General features: G+C 34.7%; 1 long non-coding RNA gene across 4 annotated transcripts in view; it reads right to left on the bottom strand.

The window, feature by feature from the left end:
• Positions 1 to 23,800, bottom strand: part of LOC110440050 (uncharacterized) — a 66,082-nt gene that overhangs the window by 39,571 nt on the left and 2,711 nt on the right. For 2 of the 4 annotated variants that reach the window (XR_015499894.1, XR_015499893.1), the window contains exon 2: positions 14,110 to 14,161. This is a non-coding gene — a long non-coding RNA (uncharacterized LOC110440050). Of the gene's footprint in view, positions 1 to 13,054; positions 13,174 to 14,109; positions 14,162 to 20,502; positions 20,683 to 23,800 lie in introns of those variants that run through there. The other 2 variants (XR_015499892.1, XR_015499891.1) reach the window with 2 other exon arrangements.

Raw genomic sequence — 23,800 nt, 5'->3', positions numbered from 1 at the left:
AATGACTGCTATGCCATCATAAATTGTGAAAATAACCAATCGAAGGCTTTAAGACCACACAAAATCTGATGCAAGTCAAGTAATCTTTCTCTACTGACCTTCTGTATTGTTATTAAAGAGAGAAAGCATTTTACAAGTAGCATTTATTCTAAGGGCGTACTCACTCACAATGCTATCCGAACCATGCCCAGGCCCATTTCCCGGATCGTTTAAGAAGTGTGAGTGTGCTGAATCGGACTCAGGCAGGGTTCACTTGGCCGGCCCTGGCCCTGTTGGAAGAAGTGTTCCTGAGCGCGGTTCACTTGGGCTTTGGTGTGGTACGCTTGTGTGTGAGTGCAAAATGTGCCTGAGCCCGAAACTGAAAGCGAGACGTGACTTTTAAGTTCTAATTCCTGCAGCACGAGGGCTTTATGATTGTTTATGAGCGTCAAAAGTGTGTGATCTGTTTGGCGAAATATTTGACTGCGTCACCGCATCCCAAATGACTAAAGCCATATAACTAAAGAAATCTCTACTGTGCTGAGCGAAAGCGCTTACTGGTTGAAGGCAACTGTGTAAGTACTCACTATTCAATTATTCAAAACGTATTGGAGTTAAATATTTTTTAAAAGCTGACACCCATTTACTTCCATTGTATTTTTTCTCACTGTGAAAGCCAATCTGAGCCAGCAACCAGTCTTCTTTTGTGCTCAACAGGATAAATAAATTGTAAAGATTCAATTCTGTGGTAATTTAAATTTTGGAGTGAACTATGCCTTTAAGACAAGCTTAATACATCATATGCAAATCAAATAGCAACAAATGACAATGAACAGTAGGCAGGATTTGGTTGATTTTCATTTATGCCAAAAACCATTAAATTACACTGCAAAAAACACTGAAAAGAGGTTCAGCATATTGGTTTTAGATGAGCCCCAAATTTTAGCCAATGAAATAAAGAATACTATAAATCTGTGTTTTAGAAAGCACAGAAACTACAAAAAACTTTAGACTGTCATTTAAAATAAGGTTAAAACACATAGGACTCATTTAAAACATTTAACATTAGTCATTTGAAAGATTTATGAGGGATAGTTCACCCAAAAACTTTAATTCATTTACTCACTATTCAACTATTCAAAACTTGTTTTAGTTAGATATTTACTTCTATTGTATTTGTTTTTCACAGTTCAATTATTATGAGGTAATTTAAGTTTTAGTCTGAACTTTCCCTTTAAGACATCATATAAAAGTCAAATAGCAACAGATGTCAATGAAAAGTGGGCACGATTTGGTCGTTTTTTTTTTTTATTCTGCCACAAATCATTAAAATACAGTCTAAAATTTGGGGCTAAAATAAAGCCAATCTGTTGAGCTTCTTGTGAGCAATTATTTTGCAATGAAATAAAGAATACAAGAAACTTGCGTTTTAATAAGCACCAAACTTTAACCTTTGTTATTTAAAATAAGGTTAAAACAAGTCCGAGTCATTTAAAACATTTAAAGAAGTGGTTTAAAACATTCATGATTTAAAAGGGATACTTCAATCAAAAATGAAAATTCATTTACTCACCATTTAACTATTTAAAACCTATTAGAGTTATATATTTTAATTTATATTTTCTTTATCCTTTTGTGTTCAACAGGATAAAGAAACTAAAGATTTAATTCTGAGGTAATTAAAAGTTTAGTGCAAACTATCCCTTTAAGACAAACTTAAGACATCATATGGAAAATCAAATAGCAGCAAATGTCAATGAACAGTAGACAGGATTTGGTTTTTGTATGACCTTCTTCCACCCAAGACAGTAAAAGAACAATTTGCTTTTAGAGCCAGTTGTTACAAGCTGCAATCTGGCGCTAAAACTCTGAGGTATTTCTTTTCACTGTGCAAATGAAAAAAAGTTATGGGGCCACATGGTCTTTCAACTCTCTGGTGGACGAATGGGGGTGGAAGGTGCTAAGTCTCAAGCCACAATGACCTCCTCAATTCAGCACGGACCCTTAACATTTGTCAGGATCCTTTGTGTTAAAGCGTCAGCCCTTCCTCCTCCACATTCAATTCACTGAGAAGCAGGTCATGACACTGAATGCTGTGCTAACACGGGCTTTTCATGAGTTCAAGTTTGCAAAGTGTGGCATCTGCACCATGTGGTTTTTTGTTATGTATATGTCAACGCGTATGTCTTTTAAATGCAAAAGCATAACACGGGACCATCATCTGCCAAAGCATGTGTGAACGATGAGCACCGAGGTGTGAACGCTTCAACTAATTACTTGCTTCCCACTATTATTTCTGCTCAGTAGGACAAGCTGATTTTTTTGGACATTCCTCTAGACAAGATCTATCTCATTCAGTTCTTAGTTGTAATAAATACTGGTTAAATAATACACTGAAGACCAATACAAGCCATGTTAATATAACTGTGCCATAAATACAGGTTTTTTGGTTTAATTTTAGAAATTACCAACACAAAAAGTTTCTCTGGTTGAAGTCAAAATTATTAGCCCACCTTTGATTTTTTTCTTTTTTAAATATGTCCCAAATTATGTTTAACAGGGCAAGGCAATTTTCACAGCATGTCTGATAATATTCTGTCTTCTGGAGAAAGTCTTATTTGTTTATTGTTGGCTAGAATAAAAAGCAGTTTATATTTTTTTAAGCACCATTTTAAGGTCAAAATGATTAGCCCCTTTGAGCTATATATTTTTTCGATAATCTACAGAACAAACCATGATTATACAGTAAATTGCCTAATTACCCTAACCTGCCTAGATACCTTAATTACCTAGATAAGCCTTTAAATGTCATTTTAAGCTGTATAGAAGTGTCTTGAAAAATATCAAAAATATTATTTACTGTCATCAATCACAAGGATCAAATAAATCAGTTATTAGAAATTAGTTAATAAAACTATTGTTTAGACAAGTGTTGAAAAAAAAATCTTCCCTCTGTTAAACAGAAATTGGAGAAAAAATGAACACGGGGGCTTATATTTCAGACTTCAACTGTATATGTTTATATAAAGCTATAAAAAGTCTCACGGTCTGGTTGCAATTATCATGCCGTTGATCCGATATCTCAGTGTATCACTAGCATTAACAATGCTTTTAATTCACAATTTTATATTTTACGTCACTGCACAATAATTCCTGTTATAAAATATATAAATTATAAGAATATTTACATATATATATTATTTGTAATATAATGTTGTCCTTTAATATAGGGTCAGATAGATAAATTGTACCTTTAATATTACTTGCTCAAAGAAAACACTCTTTTCAAGAGTTCGCACTTAGATATGCATAGCGTTTATAGCAAGTCTGACATGCTGTCGCGGGAGAGAACCCTGAGCTCAGAGATACATGAGCCCATGGCTCCCGCCCGGTCAATACGCATATAAGAGCATCCTAGATAAGGTAGGTCACGAGAACTCCCCGTTGGAAAAGGGAGAAAAAGGAGGAGATGGGGTGGAAGGGGGGATTCTTCCATAACGAAGATAGAGCAGTAGGGAGAAAATGATCCATTTATTGTAAACTAGGATCACTCTGATTGGATTATTACCGATTACAGATGAGCAGCCAGTCATGCTCAATCATATCACATGCTCCTCTCGAAATTAGTTTGTGAAACTTCACTTTGAATGTATCAAACAACATTTGAGTACATGAATAGAACAACATGAGCATTTATAGCAAACGCACACGCAGTGATTTGTGCACAGTTTCTGCATTTTTAAGTAGTTGGAGCATTTTAATTACTTGCACTCGCCTCCCTCGCCATAGTAAGCTACCGCAATAGTGCATATCAGATAAATTATGTCAGTACGTAGTAACCCGTCATTATCCATTACTGAACTGATATGAATTGTCAGCATCTGCATCACGGTGCATTCCAAGAAACAATTCATTTTGACACCGCTAATATATATAGTTTTGGTGCGATTATAACCCGCTATTAAAACAAAACAGCAACAACGCAAGGTTTTGAATGAGAAGCTTTAATGTAGCTGTGGCAGGAATTAATTTTGGTGTGGCGCCCCACCATGGAAGAATGAAAGTAGCGGAAACCATCCTAGCAGGCACACAAAATCATGAGACGTTAATATTAGGTTAGATTTAAATCATGACGTCAGGTAACCAACATTTAATGTCAAGCCAGCATCTAAGGAAAATGTTGTTTTGATGTCCAATAACACCATCAAATTACGTTGTTATTTTGTTGATTTTAGGTTGTGTTGGAAAGTAACCAAAATCCAACGTCTGATAGATGTCAAAGTGGTAACGTCCACACAACATCAAGGTGTAACATGATTAGACGTTTACATTTGGTTGATTTTAGGTTACACATTGACGTTAAATTCTGACGCCAACCCGATTTTTATTTTTTAAACAAAATCCATTGAGGTACAGCATCAAAATGACATAATGTTGAGGTCCTGTGCCTGCAGGCATGTGTATATATAACTTTAATAACTTCAAGGTCTCTTAATTCTTTATTTAAAATAAAAAAATAACCATCATATCAAAAACTGTAGACATTATTTTGGGTATACCAAATGGACACTTTTAAGCTTTGAAATATATTATCCTTTGCTGCCAGAAAAAATACTTAATTGGATTATAGTCCATATTATATAAATCCAAATGCAATTAATTTGATTTAGTGGCTCATTTGTACATTTTAGTACGATTTGCTCATCCCCAAATGATGAGAGGTGCGGTTCAAGAACATGCCTTCTGTTAAAAACTACATTTTTATATGAATGAAATTGTACAAATATGAATTAACCACTTTTCTGACAACGTTTCCATGTGAGATTAAGCAGGATAAATCTCCCTCATTTAAAGCTGGTCTATTTTCATGTGAAGGTTGAGCGTTATATCTAAAAAAAAAATGACAAGTGAATAATTCAGGTTCTGTTATTATTGTAGCCTTCAATATTATAGTAATGTGCTGGTAATAGTTTACATTTTTATTCTTCAGAAAATTGTAAACATTGATAATTTTATTAAAGACAAGGCCGCAGAAAAACGATGCAGTGTTACGTTTAGTTTTACCCTCTGATGTACCAAACTGTGACCTCAAAACCGAAGTATGTTTGCGTACCATAGCTGCCCTTTAACATATAATGCAGGAAGTGCCAAGTATGAATGTAAATGGCATCAGTTAGATAAAAGGTTTTTGGCATCAAGAAAAAACAGACTATCCGACTCATTCTTGCATGATGATGTCAGGTTCAGGCTTCTGTCAGTGAGTGGGCAGCGAGGGGCCTCACAGAAGCCTTTAGTTACACCGTGGTTTATAGGTCAGCTCTGCCCCGAGACAGCACATTCTAAGAAAAACATTCACACACACAAAGCACCTCTGTTTCAGGAAAAAGAAAAAAGCAATATGCCTTAATTTCTGAAGGTATTTGGAATTTCTCAAGAAAGGGTTACATGTCGTGGACAAGACAACAGTGTAGTGGTGCGTTATTTGCAGTTTGAAATGATGCATCTCCAAAATACTTGGACAGGGAAAGTGACTGTGCATGCACGAATGGAAAAGTTGATGACTTCCATCTGGTACACAATGTGCCGAGAGGGTGGGTGTGTTTTGGGGTTGAAGGGTTGTTTTGTCATGTTGCTTGAAATTGAATGTCTACTTTTTTATTATGTTTATTGAATTTTCAAAATAATACAGACATAACAAGAATTTTTAAAGGGGTGGTCCACGATGTATTTGTGGCTTGGTTGTGTTTATAAGATGCAAGGTAATGTGTGCTCATGCTTTTCTTGTAGAAAATCATGTTATTTTTTCATATATCTTACTTTGATTATATACAGCTTCTCAGGTAACATGAAAACGACGGTCATATTTCCTGGTTCCTCCGAAAGGCCCCTCCTCAAGAGGCTCTGATTGGTCAGCTAACATGATGTGATTCACAGATCGGCTCCACATCACATCCCTACAAGCATGCGCTTTTGTGCTGTGTAAAGAGTAGCTGAATCAGACAGAAAATGAAGACACAGCTGAACCTCACGCCTGCGCTCTAAAATAAAATCTGACAAATCTCTTTCACATATTTTCAGAATAAACCTGTTTAAATAATATGAAATGTTCTCATATCTTTTGCGAGTTTGTTATTTAAGAGTTTATTATTTATTTAAGAGTTTGTTATTTATCTTAATTTATTTAAGAATGCACGGAAAGCCGCCTCATACAGAGACACTGCATCTCTGCTGAAGATTGTGGCTGTTTACAGCAGTTTGACTGATAAATATAAATTTGTAGTTAAATTATTACAATTACTACAACATACAGTTACGCTAGAATCTGTGCATGTAATTGATAAATTTAAAAAATAAAAATACTAAAAGGTTGTGGCTCACAATCGACAGCTTCGTCGGTTGGAGGAGGTTTAACTGTATCCAGCACTGAACTGGACGAGATTCTGGAAGCTCTCCTTTGTCAAATGGGAGCTATATATATTTTTATAAGTATCTGGAACATAATTAATTAAATTGTAAGCATTTCTCTCTTTATGTTGTGTCCTTTGGAAGCCCAAATACAAAAACAGAAGAAGCTCTGTGGAAATAGCAGCATTTGGACGGCATTTTAACTTTCTCTACTATAACATTATAGCACCTCTGGCCACGCACTATTGCTGCGCGGGCTGTATGTGTGTGGTGAATGCATGTAACCTGAAGCAGTTGTGATATCACTAGCCCGGATGATTTTTTTTGTAGTCCCCAAACTTTTTTCATTGTTGGCTTTGCTATGCTAGCTCTGTAAAAGTCAAATGACCCTTTGCATTGAACTTTAAGTGTATTAAATTCAGAGATGCTGTTTATGTTCACACATCTATTACACATCAACTAAAGTTTAAAATATGATATCGTACTGGACCACCCCTTTAATAAATAAATGAACAAAAAACTCAAAACAAGGAAGAGTGAAAAAAATAGAAATAAAAAAGTTCTGATTTTACATAAAACAGGAAAACCTCGAATAAAATAGATCAGGAAATGAGGAAAATTTGTTGTTAATTGTCCAGACAGTTGGTGTGACGTGTTGAGCTGTTTCACTATTTCTTAAGTACTCCTATTTGGAATGCTTTACCTGATGAAGACCATGTCGGTTGAAACATTGACATTAAAGACTTTTTGAGAGCTAAAGTGGCAGTGTGTCGATTTTCTTTTAATCTTTTGCTACCAATAATTGTCCAGACAGTTACACAATTACTATGTTACTTTCAGTATAACAAGGACACAGTACTGTGTTGCGGCTGGAAGAGGATCCACTGCGTAAAACATATGCCAGAATAATTGGCGGTTCAATCTGCTGTGGTGACCCCTGATAAATAAAGGACTGAGCGAAAGACAAAAGAAATTAATTGAAACTAGGCTTCAAAAAATACGAAAATAGGGTCCACACCAGGGAGGGGCAGTATTTATGATACATGTATTTCAAACATGTATTTTACATACAAAGTAGTATTCTGTAATTTGTATTTGATAGGGTTAATGAAAATTAATATTTTGTATCTAAATACTTTAGTGTCTTGTATTTTTGTATTTTTAAAATACCGTAAAATAATTAGTAAGAAGTCTACATGATGACATCATAAAAAATGCGGCCTCTGATTGGTGCTTTCAGTTAATTGCCTAGGCTTGAGATCAGAACAATATGTATTATGAAGAAGGTGGTCAATGCTTAAAGTATGGATGGAAATTATGCACACAAAGAAAATAACAGAAAAAAATGGCATGAGTATATTTCAGAGCAAGTAAACAATTATTGAAAATGGTATACTGCACAATGCTAAGACCAGTAATATGTAATAGCAGCGTAGTTAAAGTTCGGCATCAGCATTTTTGCTTACGAAATGAGATGGAATAAAATATCAGTCCTTTATAACAGAATGAGGAGCTTTCAGAACATCATCAGTCTCAGTCTCAGTGCTTCAAGTGGAAATGCAGAGAAAGTATAGAAATATAAAACAGCTAAAGATGATGTACTTGTGTTCACTAATTGGGAAAACTGAGACTCTTTCAGTTAAAGAAGAACTGAAAAACTCTTGAGAGAATGAGAAACTGCACACAAAATAGTAGTTTTGAATGAGCTCATTGGCTTATTCAAATGCCAGTAGTTGATCTGCTGGTGCACTGTAATGAAGATGAAAGGCGTCTGCCTACAGATGTCAAAGTGGCACAATACACTATATGAGACAAAAAATTTAATAATATTCTAGTCTATACAGACTGGTCAAAAACTCCAGACTCTCGTTACACTGTGGCGACCCCTGATAAATAAGAGACTAAACCTAAGGAAAACTAATGAATTATTTGGGTTGAACTATCATTACAATGTATGAACACTGTGATTTTTAATAATATATCTTACCATTGATAAATATGATGTGGATAATTCTTAAAGTGAACCACACCCACAGTAAAAAAAAAACATCTATCCATTATTTTACCTTTGTTTTGTTAACCACTTTTAACTCCTAAAACATGCAAAATATTAAAACATAGAATATTGAAACAATATACCAAATGCTACAATAAATATACTGTAATGTATATATACTGTATGTCTTTATAATCTATTTCTAAATTAAAGTAAATTCATTGCACACTTCCACACTGCCCTGCTGTTCTACTGAGATGTGAACAATAAAAGTATGATGCATCTTCCTCATTACTGTAAGCCACGTAATCACATTGGGCTGGGACACTTTAAAGTGTCCTTGAAAATATCAGACCTTTGCTTAGGGATTAAACAATAATGCACAACATCTAAAATAATGACAATTAACATATTAATCCCATGGTACACCTATATTTTTTGCCATTTGGGCAGGATTAAACAAATAAATTTCTATATTACAGCATTAAATAGAATGAATAACAATATTACTGACATTTTTGTGTTCTAAATGATGCAGTTTTCTCCATAACATTAAAACAATTCATCCACATTAAAATAATAATATTAGCACATAACTATCTGTATATTTCTAAGTGTATCTAGGTCAATAGTAGGGTTGGTAAAATCAGCTACGGTTATGGTAATTTAACTAAATTGGGTAAATCACAGCAATATAAACAGTAGTCAACATTTGAAGTGAACCAAATAAGTTTTTCAAAATTATTAAAACAAGAAATGGTGTTGTTCAATAGTTTTAGGACAAATTTGATAAAGGTGATGGTCCACTCCTAATGTAGACTATACAGTACTGTGCAAAAGTCCCAAGCACTGTACTAGCTTTGTTGACCTAAGACTTTTGCACAATATTTAACAGGGTTCAACGCTTTTTTCATTGTGTTGTACCCATGTAAATATCTGTTTCCACAACGTTAGAAGCAGATGTTTTCTTTTAGCCTCACAATTTGATGTTGCTGTCATGTTGCCATCTCTTCACTGTACTGGTTTTTACCAGGTTGTGGAAAGAAATAACATGCTCACAACATCCAATCAGATAAAATGGAACCAAAAAGCAATATGCTATTTACGACTTCATAGAAAAGGTAGCATTCAAAGACTTAAAAGCACAAATTGTTTCTCGATTCTAAGACTGTATTTGCACGCAATTGACAAGAAAACAAGAAATAAAAATTTTTGACAAGAAATAAAAATTTTGTGACAAGGCAGCACTGGCCTGATCGGGCCAGTAATGCCTTTTTCAGACTGCGTGATTTTAGCCCCGATTTTGGCTCGCCGACAGGTTTTGAGAAAATTGCCGACAAATGCCTGAAATCACAGGCAAATCGCTGCTTGTGCACGTGAGTGACAATCACACAGTATGAACGATCAAAGACGCGATCTAAGAGAATCGCAGATGAGTCGCCGATGCCTGTGAGATATTTGTCATGCTAAATATCTGGAGCTGTCGGCGATTCAAATCATGCCGTGTGAATTGAGTTTTGACTGAAAATAACATCAGCGATCGCCTACAGCCAATGAGAGAGCAGCTTTCACTTGTGTGTGCGTGTGTGTATACCTGCTGCAGGCCAGCGGGAGGCTGGGGGAGAAGTTAAAAGAGCTCTTTTTCGGTTTATTTGGACCCACGAAATGGAGGAAAAACTAGTGGAGGTTTGACAGGACTCAGGAGCAACCGTGTCTGTTTGACATTTCATACAGAAAGAAATTAGTTTATTATCAACTTAAGTTGAGGAGAAATGGCTAATTCCCTTTAAACCCAGGTGAGCAAACATGTACATGTTCTACCCCATTAAAGGCTTCTTTCTCATTATGTAGTTAATAACAAAAGATATACTACATGTTTTTGGCTGTGAGACATAGTTTGGACGAAGTTGTCGGCGATTCTCCCATTAGTAAAGTCATGCAATGTGAATGTCCATGTCGCCGAACCATCTTGCAGTGTAAACAAAGCAGCGATGAAACGCTAGCCCAGATAGTCATGCAGTGTGAAAACATCTGTGACACGACTAGTTTGAAAATCATGCAGTCTGAACTCGGCATAACGATGCTCTCTACTGTCCCGAACTCACGTTGGCCCCGGGTCATTGGGCAGTCCATACCGTTGAGCCCTGTATAATCAATCAATTTTAATCAATCAATATAAAAAACAAACAGAACACATAGGAAATATGTACAAAAAAACAACAGCAGCACATTTCCTCTTTAAGAAAAAGTCTATGTTTAATGTCTCTTTCCTTGGTACCACGCACAACTAAACTGTTTTGTTCTTATCGTCCTTTCATTTTCTGAAATAATGTGTATTATCAGGCTTCTTTTAGCACTTCCCCGAGTGCTTCTTTAGGTTTAGGTTGTCGTATCTTTCTTTTTCTGTCCAGGTGATCTCAAACAGCATCTATAATATTCAGGTCTGGACTCTGTGGAGGACATTACATGACTGTCTGTGTTTCAGCAGCTGTTTTCATTCACCAGATAGGATTTCACTGCAATTAGAAGATCATTATCGTGCGGAAAATGACAACTATTATCACTGAAGTCCTTTCTAGAAGAAATGGCTTAATGGATTAAAAACATTAACCTGAAAATCTGTACTTTTCAACATTCACACTTCCATTAATTCAGACAATATTGCTAACAACACTGGTAGAAATGCAGCTCAAATCATTATGCCACGTTGACAAATTCATTGGTTTTTGTTCATTTACAAAACTCTTATTGGGAAAACTCCACTATATTTACAGTCACTTCTTAAGACTCAGAAAACATCTTGAAATCTGTGATCTAGTAGTTTTATTAACCTTTGTATACCCGAAGTTCGCACTTCATTCGGTCGCTACTCTTTTCAGTTTTCTGCTGCTGATGGAATCATCTGCAGCAGACTTTAAAGCTCAACACTTTCATTCCACTGTCATCCTTTAAAAATTCAATACAGTTACCAGTACACAATTACTGTGCTGGTTTTTACTTTTACCTTGGTTTTATATGTTATTATCTGCATTTGTGAAATTGTTATTGTATTGTGTTCCTGCTTCTTTATATCTGCGTTTTATGCTGCTTCTTGGCCAGGTCATCATTGTAAAAGAGACCTGGTTCTCAATTGACTTACCTGGTTAAAATAAGGTTATTATAAACCAGAACATACAGCCTCTCTCCAACATTGTCTTTCATTTGTCTTAAACAGTTAAACCTAAATAATGCATACTCTAATCTAACCTAACTTATATCCTAACATACATCAACTGAAAGATAATTTATTCTTTCTGTATGAATCTCAATTAATAAAAAATAATATTAATTTACACTTATGACTGGTTTTGTGGTAAAAGGGTCACATATCCATTATACCATCAGTAAAACATAAGATTTAAAGTTGGCCTAAAACTTTTGCACAGTGCTGTATATTAAATTATGTTTACCAATTGTTGTTATTTTGAAACATACTTTCTTATTCTCATTATTAATAGTGTTTTCAGGTAACAGAGTCAGTAACACTAGAACTATACAGGAAGGAAACTTTTAATGAGGATCTTTACAAAATTGCTGGTTTAACCCACCCCCCAAAGAGCTCTACCTCCAACCATCTGTTACAATAGGTCGGGGGAGTTTGAGGCCAGATCTGTCTGTTTCTATGGTAATGCGCCACCCTTTTACTTAAAGAGGCTGGGGGTTTCAAATCCTGTATTTCTCACCTCGTAGCCGACAAGTAGTTGTCAAACTACACTATCCACTCTTTAACTTTATTGAAATAGGAGATTCACCACCACCACCCCCACGGGTCATCTCTAACACAAGGGTGAAACAGCCCAACCCCCATCCACTGGTTTGTACCCCAACCCCCAAATGGCTAAGCATTCATGTTGAAAATCCCCGCCAGACAGACAACATATCATTTGCCTGGCCAACGGTCTTCGTTTTAGAGCTTAATGAGTATGTTGACACTCTTTTGTTATGTTAAAGGTATGTTTAACTTCAAGTTAAGTTATTTACTCACCTTATTTACAATATATATTTTTTTTAATTGGCAAAAACAAAACAGGGCAGCTCAATGACCACAACTCGACTTCTCCAAAGAGAGAAATACACTATAAAGCAACATCAAATAAATAAATATCACTCTCACAGTTGACTAAATCGTCCTCCTGTTGAATTTACATTCCTATTTTAAAATATTTCCCAAGTTCTGTTTAATGGAGAGAAAATTTACATTTTTAAACAACAGTTTTATTAACTTATTTCTAATAACCTTATTTTTTTCTTTTCCATGATTACAGTATATTATATTTGACTTTGTTATTTTGCAAGATACTATTATTGAGCTTAAAGTGCAATTTAACGGCTTAAAGGCTTAACTAGGCAGGTAAGGATAATTAGGCCTTAAGTCATAGGATAACAGTGGTTTAGTCTATAGCCAATCTAAAAAATACATACATTTCTTGTAATAGGGTGGCACGGTGGCTCAGTGGTTAGCACTGTCACCTCACAGCAAGAAGCTCACTGGTTCGAGACCCGGCTGGGTCAGTTGGCATTTCTGTGTGGAGATTGAATGTTCTTCCTGTGTTCGCGTGGGTTACCTCAACACAATCTCATTCTGAAAAGTAGCCCTATATACATTTCTGGAATTATGTAGGCAGAAGTAGTTTTGGCTGCATTTAATATTTAAAATAAACGCTATGGGGTGGCATGACACTGTTTAGCACTTACCAGCTTACCTCCATGTGGACGGTATTTTTTCCATTAGCTCAGCATGTATGTCAGTGGACCTGAAATGCAGAGAGAAGTTGACCTCTCAAGGTTTAAGTAAGGCAAAGAACAGTTTTAGAGACTAAAAGACTAAAGAGTAAATAAAAAAATTAAATAAGTAAATAACAGGGTAAAAATATGGTAAAATTAGAAAACGAGCTACAAATCAGGCAAGGGCTTTTTTCTGGATTGCAATTTTTGGTAGGGTTTAGGGAAGTGGGTGATCAGGTCAATCTGTGCTTTTGAAAACACTATTGGTTGGGTTTAAGGAAGAAGGAGGTTGGTCATACAGTCAGTCAGTCATACAGTTAGTCAGTCGACAGCGGTCTCTGATGGATTTATGCAAGCGCGAATGGCACTCGCGAGAGAAATTTTAAATGTCAAAAAGCGCACACAGCGGCCCCTGGTGGATTCGTGAAAACAAAAACTGAAATATATATATATATAAATAAAATTAATAAATAAATAAATATATATATATATATATAAAATTAATAAATAAATAAATAAATATATATATATATATATATATATATATATATATATATATATATATATATATATATATATATATATATATATATATATATTTTTTTTTTTTTTTTTTTTTTTTAAAAACCGCTTTTATTTCAGCCAAACCCAAAAATACATTAAGCCATAATCCAGGCAAAATTTACTGTAGTAATAACTGTAAACATTTCCTTGCTCTATTAAACATCACTTAGGAAAATAGTTTTTGAAAAGGAATACACATTTCGCAGGAGGGCTAATAATTTTGCCTTCAGCTGTATTTTCAAGTACTTTTAAATAAACACAATAAATATTCAGTTTGGCATTCAGTGTAAACTACCTGTTTAGTTACACCTCTCTGTATCACAATCTAAACCACTGCCAACCTTGTGTGTGTACTTAAAAGCTGAATGTGAAGAGAAGATTATCAGCGAACAAAAACTTACATTTTGGCTTGTTCTTCTCACAAACGGTTCTTCAAAATATCTTCGTGTACCCCTGGGGAAATAAATAAATAAAGCTAAATAAAAGTCCACAATAGGCAAGGCAAGTTTATCTATATTGCACATTTCATACACATCGGCAATTCAAAGTGCTTTACATAAACAAGAATAAAAGAAACAAGTATAAATAATAATAATAATTATTATTATTATTATTATTATTAAAAAAAACATAAAAACAGATAAAATGTGATATAAAAGAATGAAAAAGAAAAGAAAAACATAAAAGTGTGATCTGTCGGACGTAGCACAGTGCTCATTCAGTAAAGGCACAGCTAAACAAATGAGTTTTCAGTCTTGATCAATCTGATCAATTCTGGAAGCTGATTCCAGCAGCGAGGGCCATAGTTGCTGAAAGTGGACTCACCCTGCTTTGACTGAACTCTTGGAATTTCTAGTTTATATGATCCTAAAGATCTGAGCGATCTGTTAGGTTTGTATTCAGTGAGCATATCTGTAAAAAGTCAGAAAGACAAGTTGAGATGTCTGATTTTGGTGCCAGTCTCAAATAAAATTTACATGCATTTACAAACATAAAGATAAGTGTATAATGTTTGGAAATATTAGGGAAAACCATGTACGATCGTCATCCAGTGTAACAAACATTTTGTAAAACTGTAACACAGCATACTTAATCTGACATGTAGTCAATAACATGTTTACAGTAAATAATTGATTTGATGTCAAGGACAGTGGAAAAGTATAAAGATTTAAAATTAAAATAATTTACTATTTTGAGTTTGCTGTAAGTCTTTAAATATGTCATAGTATATGATGAATTTTAGTTTTTTCTTCTTCTTTATAATCTATTATTACACAGAATCATATTGTTTGCCCACGTCTTTTGTAAACCATCCCAGCAGGCACAGGACATAAACATGAGGTCAGATTGATTGTACCCCAACGTTAGTGGGATATTGCGTTTTGCTTGGAAATTAAAATTTGGTTGACATCAAAACCCATCATCAGGCAGACGTCAATGTCCAACGTCTGACAGATGTTGCATTTTGGTTGCTTCCCAAAGCAACCTAAAAACAACAAAATATCTATGCCTAAGGATGTTACAGCTTGACATTATGTGGACGTTAACAATATGACGTCTATCAGACATTAGATTTTGGTAACCATGACGAATAAATATCAGGATTTGACATCAATATGATATTGGTTAGATGTTGGCTTTTGGTCACTTTTCAACACAACCTAAAATCAGTAAAATATCGACATCATTTCATGTCGTTATTGGACGTCAATATAACAGTTATATGGGGTGTTCAAGCTCTGTCCTGGAGAACTGGTGTCCTGCATATTTTAGTTCTTACACCAATTAAACACACATGAACCAGCTGTCCAAGCTCTTTCTAGGTATTCTAGAAACTTCCAGGCATTTGTGTTGAAGAAAGTTGAAGCTAAACTATGCAGGACACTGGCCCTCCAGGACCGAGTTTGGACACCCCTGCGTTAAACACTGGAGACCTGAATCTAACCAATGTTAAAGTTGTTAAATGTCTCATGACATTGTGTGTCTACTGGTATGGTAAAATGTAATGATAGTCAGTGTTAGTTGTATTTTATTTAAGCATTAATAAGTAAAAAAAAATTCTTTATTTAAAGCTTTATTTACCTTTATTGTTCTGAAGTAAAAAAAAAAAAAGACTTGGTATTTGATCCACATTCAGGTTTATTTACAGTATTGGCAACATCAAAGTCAGCAGTACTATTAAACACTATTAAAAAAACATATTAATTAATTTAATTAATTTAAATAAAAAAGAAAAATCATGAATGAATTTTCTAAATTACAAACTGCCAAAACCTAAAAATTCAAGTGATAAGTCTGAGAGAACTGTATATGATTTTATGTTACAGTAAAGGAAGCAGCAGTGAGTTAAGCGCAAATTAACCTCAAACAGGTGGTAAACATTACAGCAGTTGGCACCTGATTCCACTTCCCATGCAGAACTGTAAATTAAGCTCTAACAACTGTGTGTATGTTTATGGTATTAGTTAATTAACTAACACTGAATGAATGCAACTTAAGGAGTTAGAGGCCATTTGTGTTTATTAAACAATAACCCCTCTCTGGAAAGACTAGCAGTGGAGGTTCACTTCAGGGTGCAAGTGATTAGATCTGCACATGTTTTGAATATGGAGGTCTGTTTTCTTGTCAAAAGCGTTGTGGGTAGCAGTAAAAATACCATGAAACAAACCACATCAGACAGTTGCATTTATCTGAATGGCAGGCTATCGGATTATACAGCCCAGCACTATAAGAGATTTATTCTAAATAGATTTTTAAAATTGCTCTGCCAAAAATAAAAAGTATTATATACTTCCGGAGCAAATAATCCTCTGTGGACTTACTGCTGTTCTATAGTTAACATATGCATAGTGTAGGGAACATTATGACAAAGGCTCAATAAAAGGCTTGGGATTTAGTTTAGGAGTAAATTATTTCTTGAATGTTGTAGTTTGTTATGGAAAATTTGCTCTGTCTTATCATTCTGTGGTAATAGCTTTATAAATAGATTTGTACTGATATTAAATAATGCATTAAATAAATACAAAAAAATAGATATTCAGTAATGGCATCAGCTTTTGCCAAATTGCAAAAATGCTGGGTTCCACATAATTCCTTCATGTTCTCCCAACAAAAAAAATTGATTAAGTTAACTTAATAATTTGTACAAATTTAAATGGGTTCAACATAAAATAAAATTCTCCCAAGAATTGTGTTAAATCAGCTCATCTTAAATAAGTAGTTTGAACAAACAGCTAAAAAAACTATTTTTAATTACACTTAGTGACTTTTTGCTCAACATAAATACCTAAAACTAATCCTCAAACACACATTTTTTTCACACTGTAAAACCCAACAGTCAACTTTATCAAATTAAATGAGTGTAGTTAACTCCAAACTTACTGAAAGTTAATTCTACTCATTTGAAAAGAGTTGACCTCAGTGTTGAAGGTAATGAGTTAATTAAATATCTCATTACTTCAGCTTTAATGAAGTAAGTTCACAGTACTCATATAGATTAGTTTTTTTTTACTCAAATGGTTTGTAGTAATCGGTTTCCTCAAACGGTTTGAGTTGCCTTAACTCATTGGGATTACAGTACTCAATTGGTTTGAGTTCTCTTCATTCATTTTGTTTTACTTTGCTCAATTTGCTTCGATTACTCAAATGGATTAAGTTTACAGTACTCGTTTGGATTAGTTTTGAACTTGAATAGTTTGTTGCAATCGGTTTCTTCAAATGGTTTGGTACATTAACTTTTGGGGTTTTACAGTGCATAAAAACAATTTGGTACTTCACAGAGCACAAAAATTTACATTTGATGAATGACTGCAAGTGATTTTTAGAATAAAATTGGAAAGCGTGTTACATTTATTTTAAAACCACTGTAAGAAAACAACCAGTTGGCTTTACTTAATAAAAAATAAGTAAATCCATTGCCTAAAATTATTAAAAAGATGAGCTATGAGCATAATTCTAAAAATTAAGTTAAACCAACCTAACAGTTCCAAGTTTCAATGGGTTTATCCATTTTTTTAAGTAAAATCTTTGGTCGCTTTTAATCCCTTTTTACAGACACTATTATTTGAAAATGCCACTCCACTTTGGTTTTTAAGAACACTAAAAATCTCTTTAATATATACACCACACACACACACACTAAACAACTTTAAATAAGCCTGTTAACGCATATTATTCCCTTCCTATAAGACTTCATGTAGTGAACCTCCCATACAACACTGAAAAATAAAGGGTTCCACACAACTCATTCATGTTCTCCCAACATAAATCAATTAAGTTAACTTAGTAATTTTTACAAATTTATATAGATTTAAGATAAAATAATTAGGTTGTTCTCCAAAAAACTTATGAATTGTGTGAATTCAGCTCATTTTATACAAGTAGTTTGAACAAACAGCAAAAAACATTTTTTAATATACTTGAAGTGACTTTTTGCTCAACATAATTATGGTATAAGTCAATCTGTTGCCTTAAAATTATTAATCAAATTAACTATGAGCATAATTGTAAAAAAACAAGTCAACTTAACAATTCAGAGTTACAATGGTTTTATTCACTTTTTAAAGTAAAGTCAACTTGTCGCGTTTAATCCTTTTTACAGACATTATTGTTTGAAAATGCCACTTCCCTTTGGTTTTTAGGAACACACACACACACACACACACACACACACACACACACACACACACAAAACAACAAGGATTATCTAATGCTTTCCGTATTAAGTATTTAAATAAGCTTGTCTACGCATATTATTCCTTTCATTTCCACATAAGGCTTTATGTAGTGAACCTCCCATCCAACACTGTAAAAAATGGAGGGTTCAACATAATTCCTTCATGTTTTCCCAACACAAATCGCTTAACTTAATAATTTTTACAAATTTAAATGGATTCCACATAAACTACTTAGGTTGTCCTGAAAAAAACTTATGAATTGTGTGAATTCAGCTCATTTTAAATAAGTAGTTTGAATAAACAAAAACAAATATTTTTGCGTTTACTTGAAGTGACTTTTTGCTCAGCATATTTACATAAAACAAATCCTCAAACATGAATTTATCGTAAACACAATTTGGAACTTCCAAACCTAAAGCTTCACAAAACACAAGGGCTTTGCATTTGATGAATGGCTGCAAGTAATTTGTAGAATTAAATATGAAATGTTCAATTTATTTTAAACACACTGTAAAAAAACTATTAGTTGACTTTTTACATTTAAAAAGTCAATCCACTGCCCTAAAATTATTAAGTAAATGAACTATGAGCATAATTCTGCAACAAATTAAGTCAACTTATCAGTACCAAGTTTCAATGAGTTTATTTACTTTTCTAAGTCAACTTGTCGCTTTTAATCCCTTTTTACAGACATTACCGTTTGAAAATGCCACTCCCCTTTGGATTTTAAGAACACTAATGGAAAAGCTCTATATACACCACACACACCAACAAGGATTATCTGATGCTTTCAGTACTTAGAATTTAAACTAGCCTGTCAACGCATATTATTCCATTCATTTCCACATAAGGCTTTATGTAGTGAACCTCCCAAACAACACTGTAAAAAATTACACACAATTCCTTCATGTTCTGCAAACACAAGTTGTTTAAGTTAACTTAAATGTTTTTACAAATTTAGGCTTTTTGAACATACAAGTAATATGTCCAAAGTAAAATCTCAATAATTGTGTTTTTAGCTCATTTTACATAAGTATTTTGAATAAGCAGCAACATTTTTTTAGTGAACAAAGGGTTTGCACTTATGTCAAACTTGACGATTTTTATGGTTTTTTTATGGGTTGTGACCTCGCTGTACAGACATCTTTTCGTTTAAACAGAAATAGTGCAAGCGAACACAATTATTCTTTCCTTTTACTCATTTATAGCACAGAATATAAACATTAATTCTTTAATCTTTGTTTCAACCACAGAAAGATGTCAATACAATTCGTTTACATGGGCATCATTAGTCTTATTATTTGCCCTAATCTGAAAAAGACAATAATATGATTACGGTGTTTACGTAAATGTTCCCTTCATGATCTCGTTTTACATGTTATAGCACATAATTTGATTAATGTCAGTGCGCCATCGTGCTATCCACATTCCCTCTGGAGTTTTATGTAATTTTGGGTCTTTCATTTATAATTTGCCGACTTTAACTGTAGTTTGGCACTTTCACTTTCATTCAGGAACATTTCATGCATGCCCCTGAGATAAACAAGATATTGGATGCAAGTATGAATTGCTAGTGTTGTTTTGTTGAATTTGACGCCAACCGTATGAATGAAAAAAAAAAAACTGTATTTCATGATGCAGGTATCTGTGGAGCTTCACTGACTCGGTAGGTGCAGAAAATAGTGTCAAACAGCCATGTGTGTATAGACTACCCTGACGCAAAATGAGGCGAAAATCCTACACGACGGTAATAGTTTGATTGCAGTGTTTACCTGTAGGTACACCACTTCAATAATGCGACTAAAATGGACATACTCTACATGTCTTAATTCTACTTCTGCTTAGTTTGATTATGTCTTTAGTCTGTTTACATGGTACTCTTAATCAGATCAATGTCCTAATTGTATTAAAATCTGATTATTGGTGTCCATGTAAACGTACACAATGTCAAATATACCTTTGATAGAACAAATACTTTAAATGAGCCGATAAATTCTGTCAAGAATCATTGCCACATTGCTGACTAATGCAAAAACTAGACATGAAAACAGCATGCTGCAAGTTGCTTGTGGTCAGGCATTTCCAGAAGCTTTTGCCTCTGCTGGTAATAGAACTCACCCCTTGTGCAAACACGCCTGCCTTGTCACAGAAAAGAATTACTGGCAATCCTGCTTCTTAAAGAGTTTTTCCAGAACATGTAATGAAATGTTATAAAAAACAACATTCATAACACAATCAATGATGGGTTATGTGTGAAATGTAACACTTCCCAAAACCACCAAAACCAATTTTAATTGCAAATCGGATCAATCTTGTGAATTTTATATACTGTCAAGGGAAGGATCACATTCCAAATGCATCAGCATGCTAATTTGTACTGACCGACTACTAAACTAAACGAGCAGCACCTGGATTGAATTTCAAAAGAATGTCAGACAAAAACATGATAACAGCTCCATGGGAGAATCGAATTCCAGAGCTTCAGGCAGTGCAAACTTGCGAACATCTCTCACATTGCCTTACAAATGTAAATTGTTTGCATTTGTTCATCTGATTGGATGTTGATTTTGCCAGAAGCTACAGCTGGATTGTCTAAAGTCTTTGCAATGGCTCTAAAGTTAGAAGCATTGGGTCTTTATGAACTTTTATTTGAACATTACAAGCCAGTATATGTCTAGCAAATCACACATACTAAACACGGCTCATGTGTTGGCCTGTTAAAAACAAACAGAGAAAAGGAAGCCCCCCCTTAAAGCCTCATCCTGCGGAAAACGCAATGGAGGAAAAATCTTTAATAACAACAACTTCCGAGCACCATGCCTGGCAGGAAAAAGGAAAGCTGTTGGGTACTTTTAATGAAATGTTCTGACAGTTTCTTTTTCCTTTCATGAGCCGAATGCAATGCCTGTAATATACCACTCTCAGAAGTCAGTTAAATACTTAAAACAATACTGCCTACAACTATGTACATATTGCTGTCAACATTGCCAGTTATTCATCGTCCTGTTTTTTGGAAGTATGTTGTTGTATTTTGCACTGTTTGTATTTTGTACTGTCTGGAGCCAGCACCTAAGCTTTTCACTCATCATAGCACACATGCTGCTGATGAAGTGACAATAAAAGTGATTTGATTTGATTTTGCCAAAATCTTTCACTTGGGCAGTATGTTTTCAAAAGATAAAGGATCCATACGGTGCCCTAAATGTATATTACCTAAAGAGTTCATATTGTACCCTAAAGGTGCATATTAGTACCTTAAAAGGACAGAAGTGTATCCCCAGGTGTGGTAAAGGTACTCCCCAGGGACAGCTTTTGTACCTTTATTTCTGACAAGTACTTTTTTATATTAAAAAATGGTCTTTAAAAGCCCTCAGAATAGGAGTTTAGGCATTGCTTAATACAAACTTGTCTGTGTGGCTTGACAATAAATGTATTGTTTGTGCACTACATGCTTTGAGAAAATGAATGTCAGCATGACTGACTTATTGTCGTTAAACCCGTCACCACGTGTCAATCTGACAGAAATATTTCACAATGAAACAAGACTATCAGGTCATGTTCTTTCATTGTCTGAGCCACAGTAAAGGAAGCAAAAATCTAAATAACATCAATTATAAAAACTTTACAGGAAAAGGGAAACATGGCACACACACACGCGCGCGCAATAATGTAAAGACCCTTACATTAACAATGATTAACTAAAATGGCCAAACATAATTGGTCAACCAAATTTGTGCTTTTTAGTGTTGTTGTTATTTATGTAAAGCTGCTTTGACACAATCTACATTGTAAAAGCGCTATACAAATAAAGCTGAATTGAATTGAATTATCTGGATGCGACTTGCAGAGGGGTTTGGGGGGGATTGACCCCCCAAATTCCCAAATTAAGGTTTAATCCCCCTAAAGGATGTCAAAACAAGATGTATGGGGGATCCCTACATGAACCTGAGAAAAAGTTCACTCCGATACGTATTTTAAATAACAATGTTAATAATTAAAATAATAGATATCCATTTGGGGGGCGTCACGGTGCTGCAGTGAGTAGCACAATCGTCTCACAGCAAGAAGGTTGCTGGTTCAAGCCCTGGCTGGATCAGTTGGCATTTCTGTGTGGAGTTTGCATGTTCTTCCTGTGTTTGCGTGGGTTTGCTCCGGGTGCTCCATTTTCCACAACAATCCAAAGACATACAGTCCAGGTGAATTGAATAAGCTAATTTGCCCATAGAGTATGTGTAGGAATGCAAGAGTGTATGGGTGTCTCCCAGTGTTAGGTTGTAGCTGGAAGGGCATCTGCTGCGTAAAACATGTGCTGGATAAGTTGGCAGTTCATTTCACTGTGGTGACCCCTGATTAATAAAAGGACTAAGCCGAAAAGAAAATGAATGAATGAATGATTTCAATTTGACCCCCTCTATAACGATTCGTACCATTGTGAACGCATAATTGCGCCAATCAGTTATGAAAAAAAAGTTATTCAACAGTCTGAAACCGGCAGATTTAGAGCACCATAAGAGTTCACAAGACTTATTTCTCATAAAATAGGTCTTAAATTATTTTAACCTATTATGAAATAGGTAAAACCTAAAAGTAAAGTCAAATTAAGATGCATGGTTTGATCAGAAGTAAGCCAAAATAGCTAACCAGGTCAGAATACACTAAAATTTTGTCCCATAAAACACTAAAAATGTAAATATACTTTATTAATATGTTAGATGTAAATTAAATAAATACATCATTTTGATTCACTGAAGCATGAGTTGCACAAACTAATATTACAGAAAAAGTTGATATATATATATTGGCGAGGCAGTGGCGCAGTAGGTAGTGCTGTGACTGTCGCCTCACAGCAAGAAGGTCCCTGGGTCGCTGGTTCGAACGTCGGCTCAGCAGGCGTTTCAGTGTGGAGTTTGCATGTTCTCCCTGCCTTTGCGTGGGTTTCCTCCGGGTGCTCCAGTTTCCCCCACAGTCCAAAGACATGCGGTACAGGTGAATTGGGTAGGTTAAATTGTCCGTAGTGTATGAGTGTGTGTGGATGTTTCCCAGAAATGGGTTGCGGCTGGAAGCGCTTCCGCTGCGTAAAAACTTGCTGGATAAGTTGGTGGTTTTATTTAGCTGTGGCGACCCCGGATTAATAAAGGGACTAAGCCGACAAGAAAATGAATGAATATATATATATATATATATATATATATATATAACGTAATAATTTACTCACCCTGATGCCATTCCAAGCTTGTAACTTCCTTTCTCACAAAAGATGCTCAAGTTGTCTAAACATTGTCCATAATAATGTGAATAATTAACACACTCTCTTGGCAATTTGTAACTATTTTATGTTTCGGGCTCTAATATTTGATCACATTTGTTTCTGATTACACCCCTACTATAGGTGTTGGTTAGAGCCTTCGTGTTTACT

This window comes from Danio rerio, chromosome 9, assembly GCF_052040795.2.
Source record: "Danio rerio strain M-AB ecotype USA chromosome 9, GRCz13ab, whole genome shotgun sequence".
Lineage (NCBI taxonomy): Eukaryota > Metazoa > Chordata > Actinopteri > Cypriniformes > Danionidae > Danio > Danio rerio.
The sequence above is the reverse complement of the archived record's forward strand: the minus strand, read 5'-3'. Positions and strand labels throughout refer to the sequence as shown.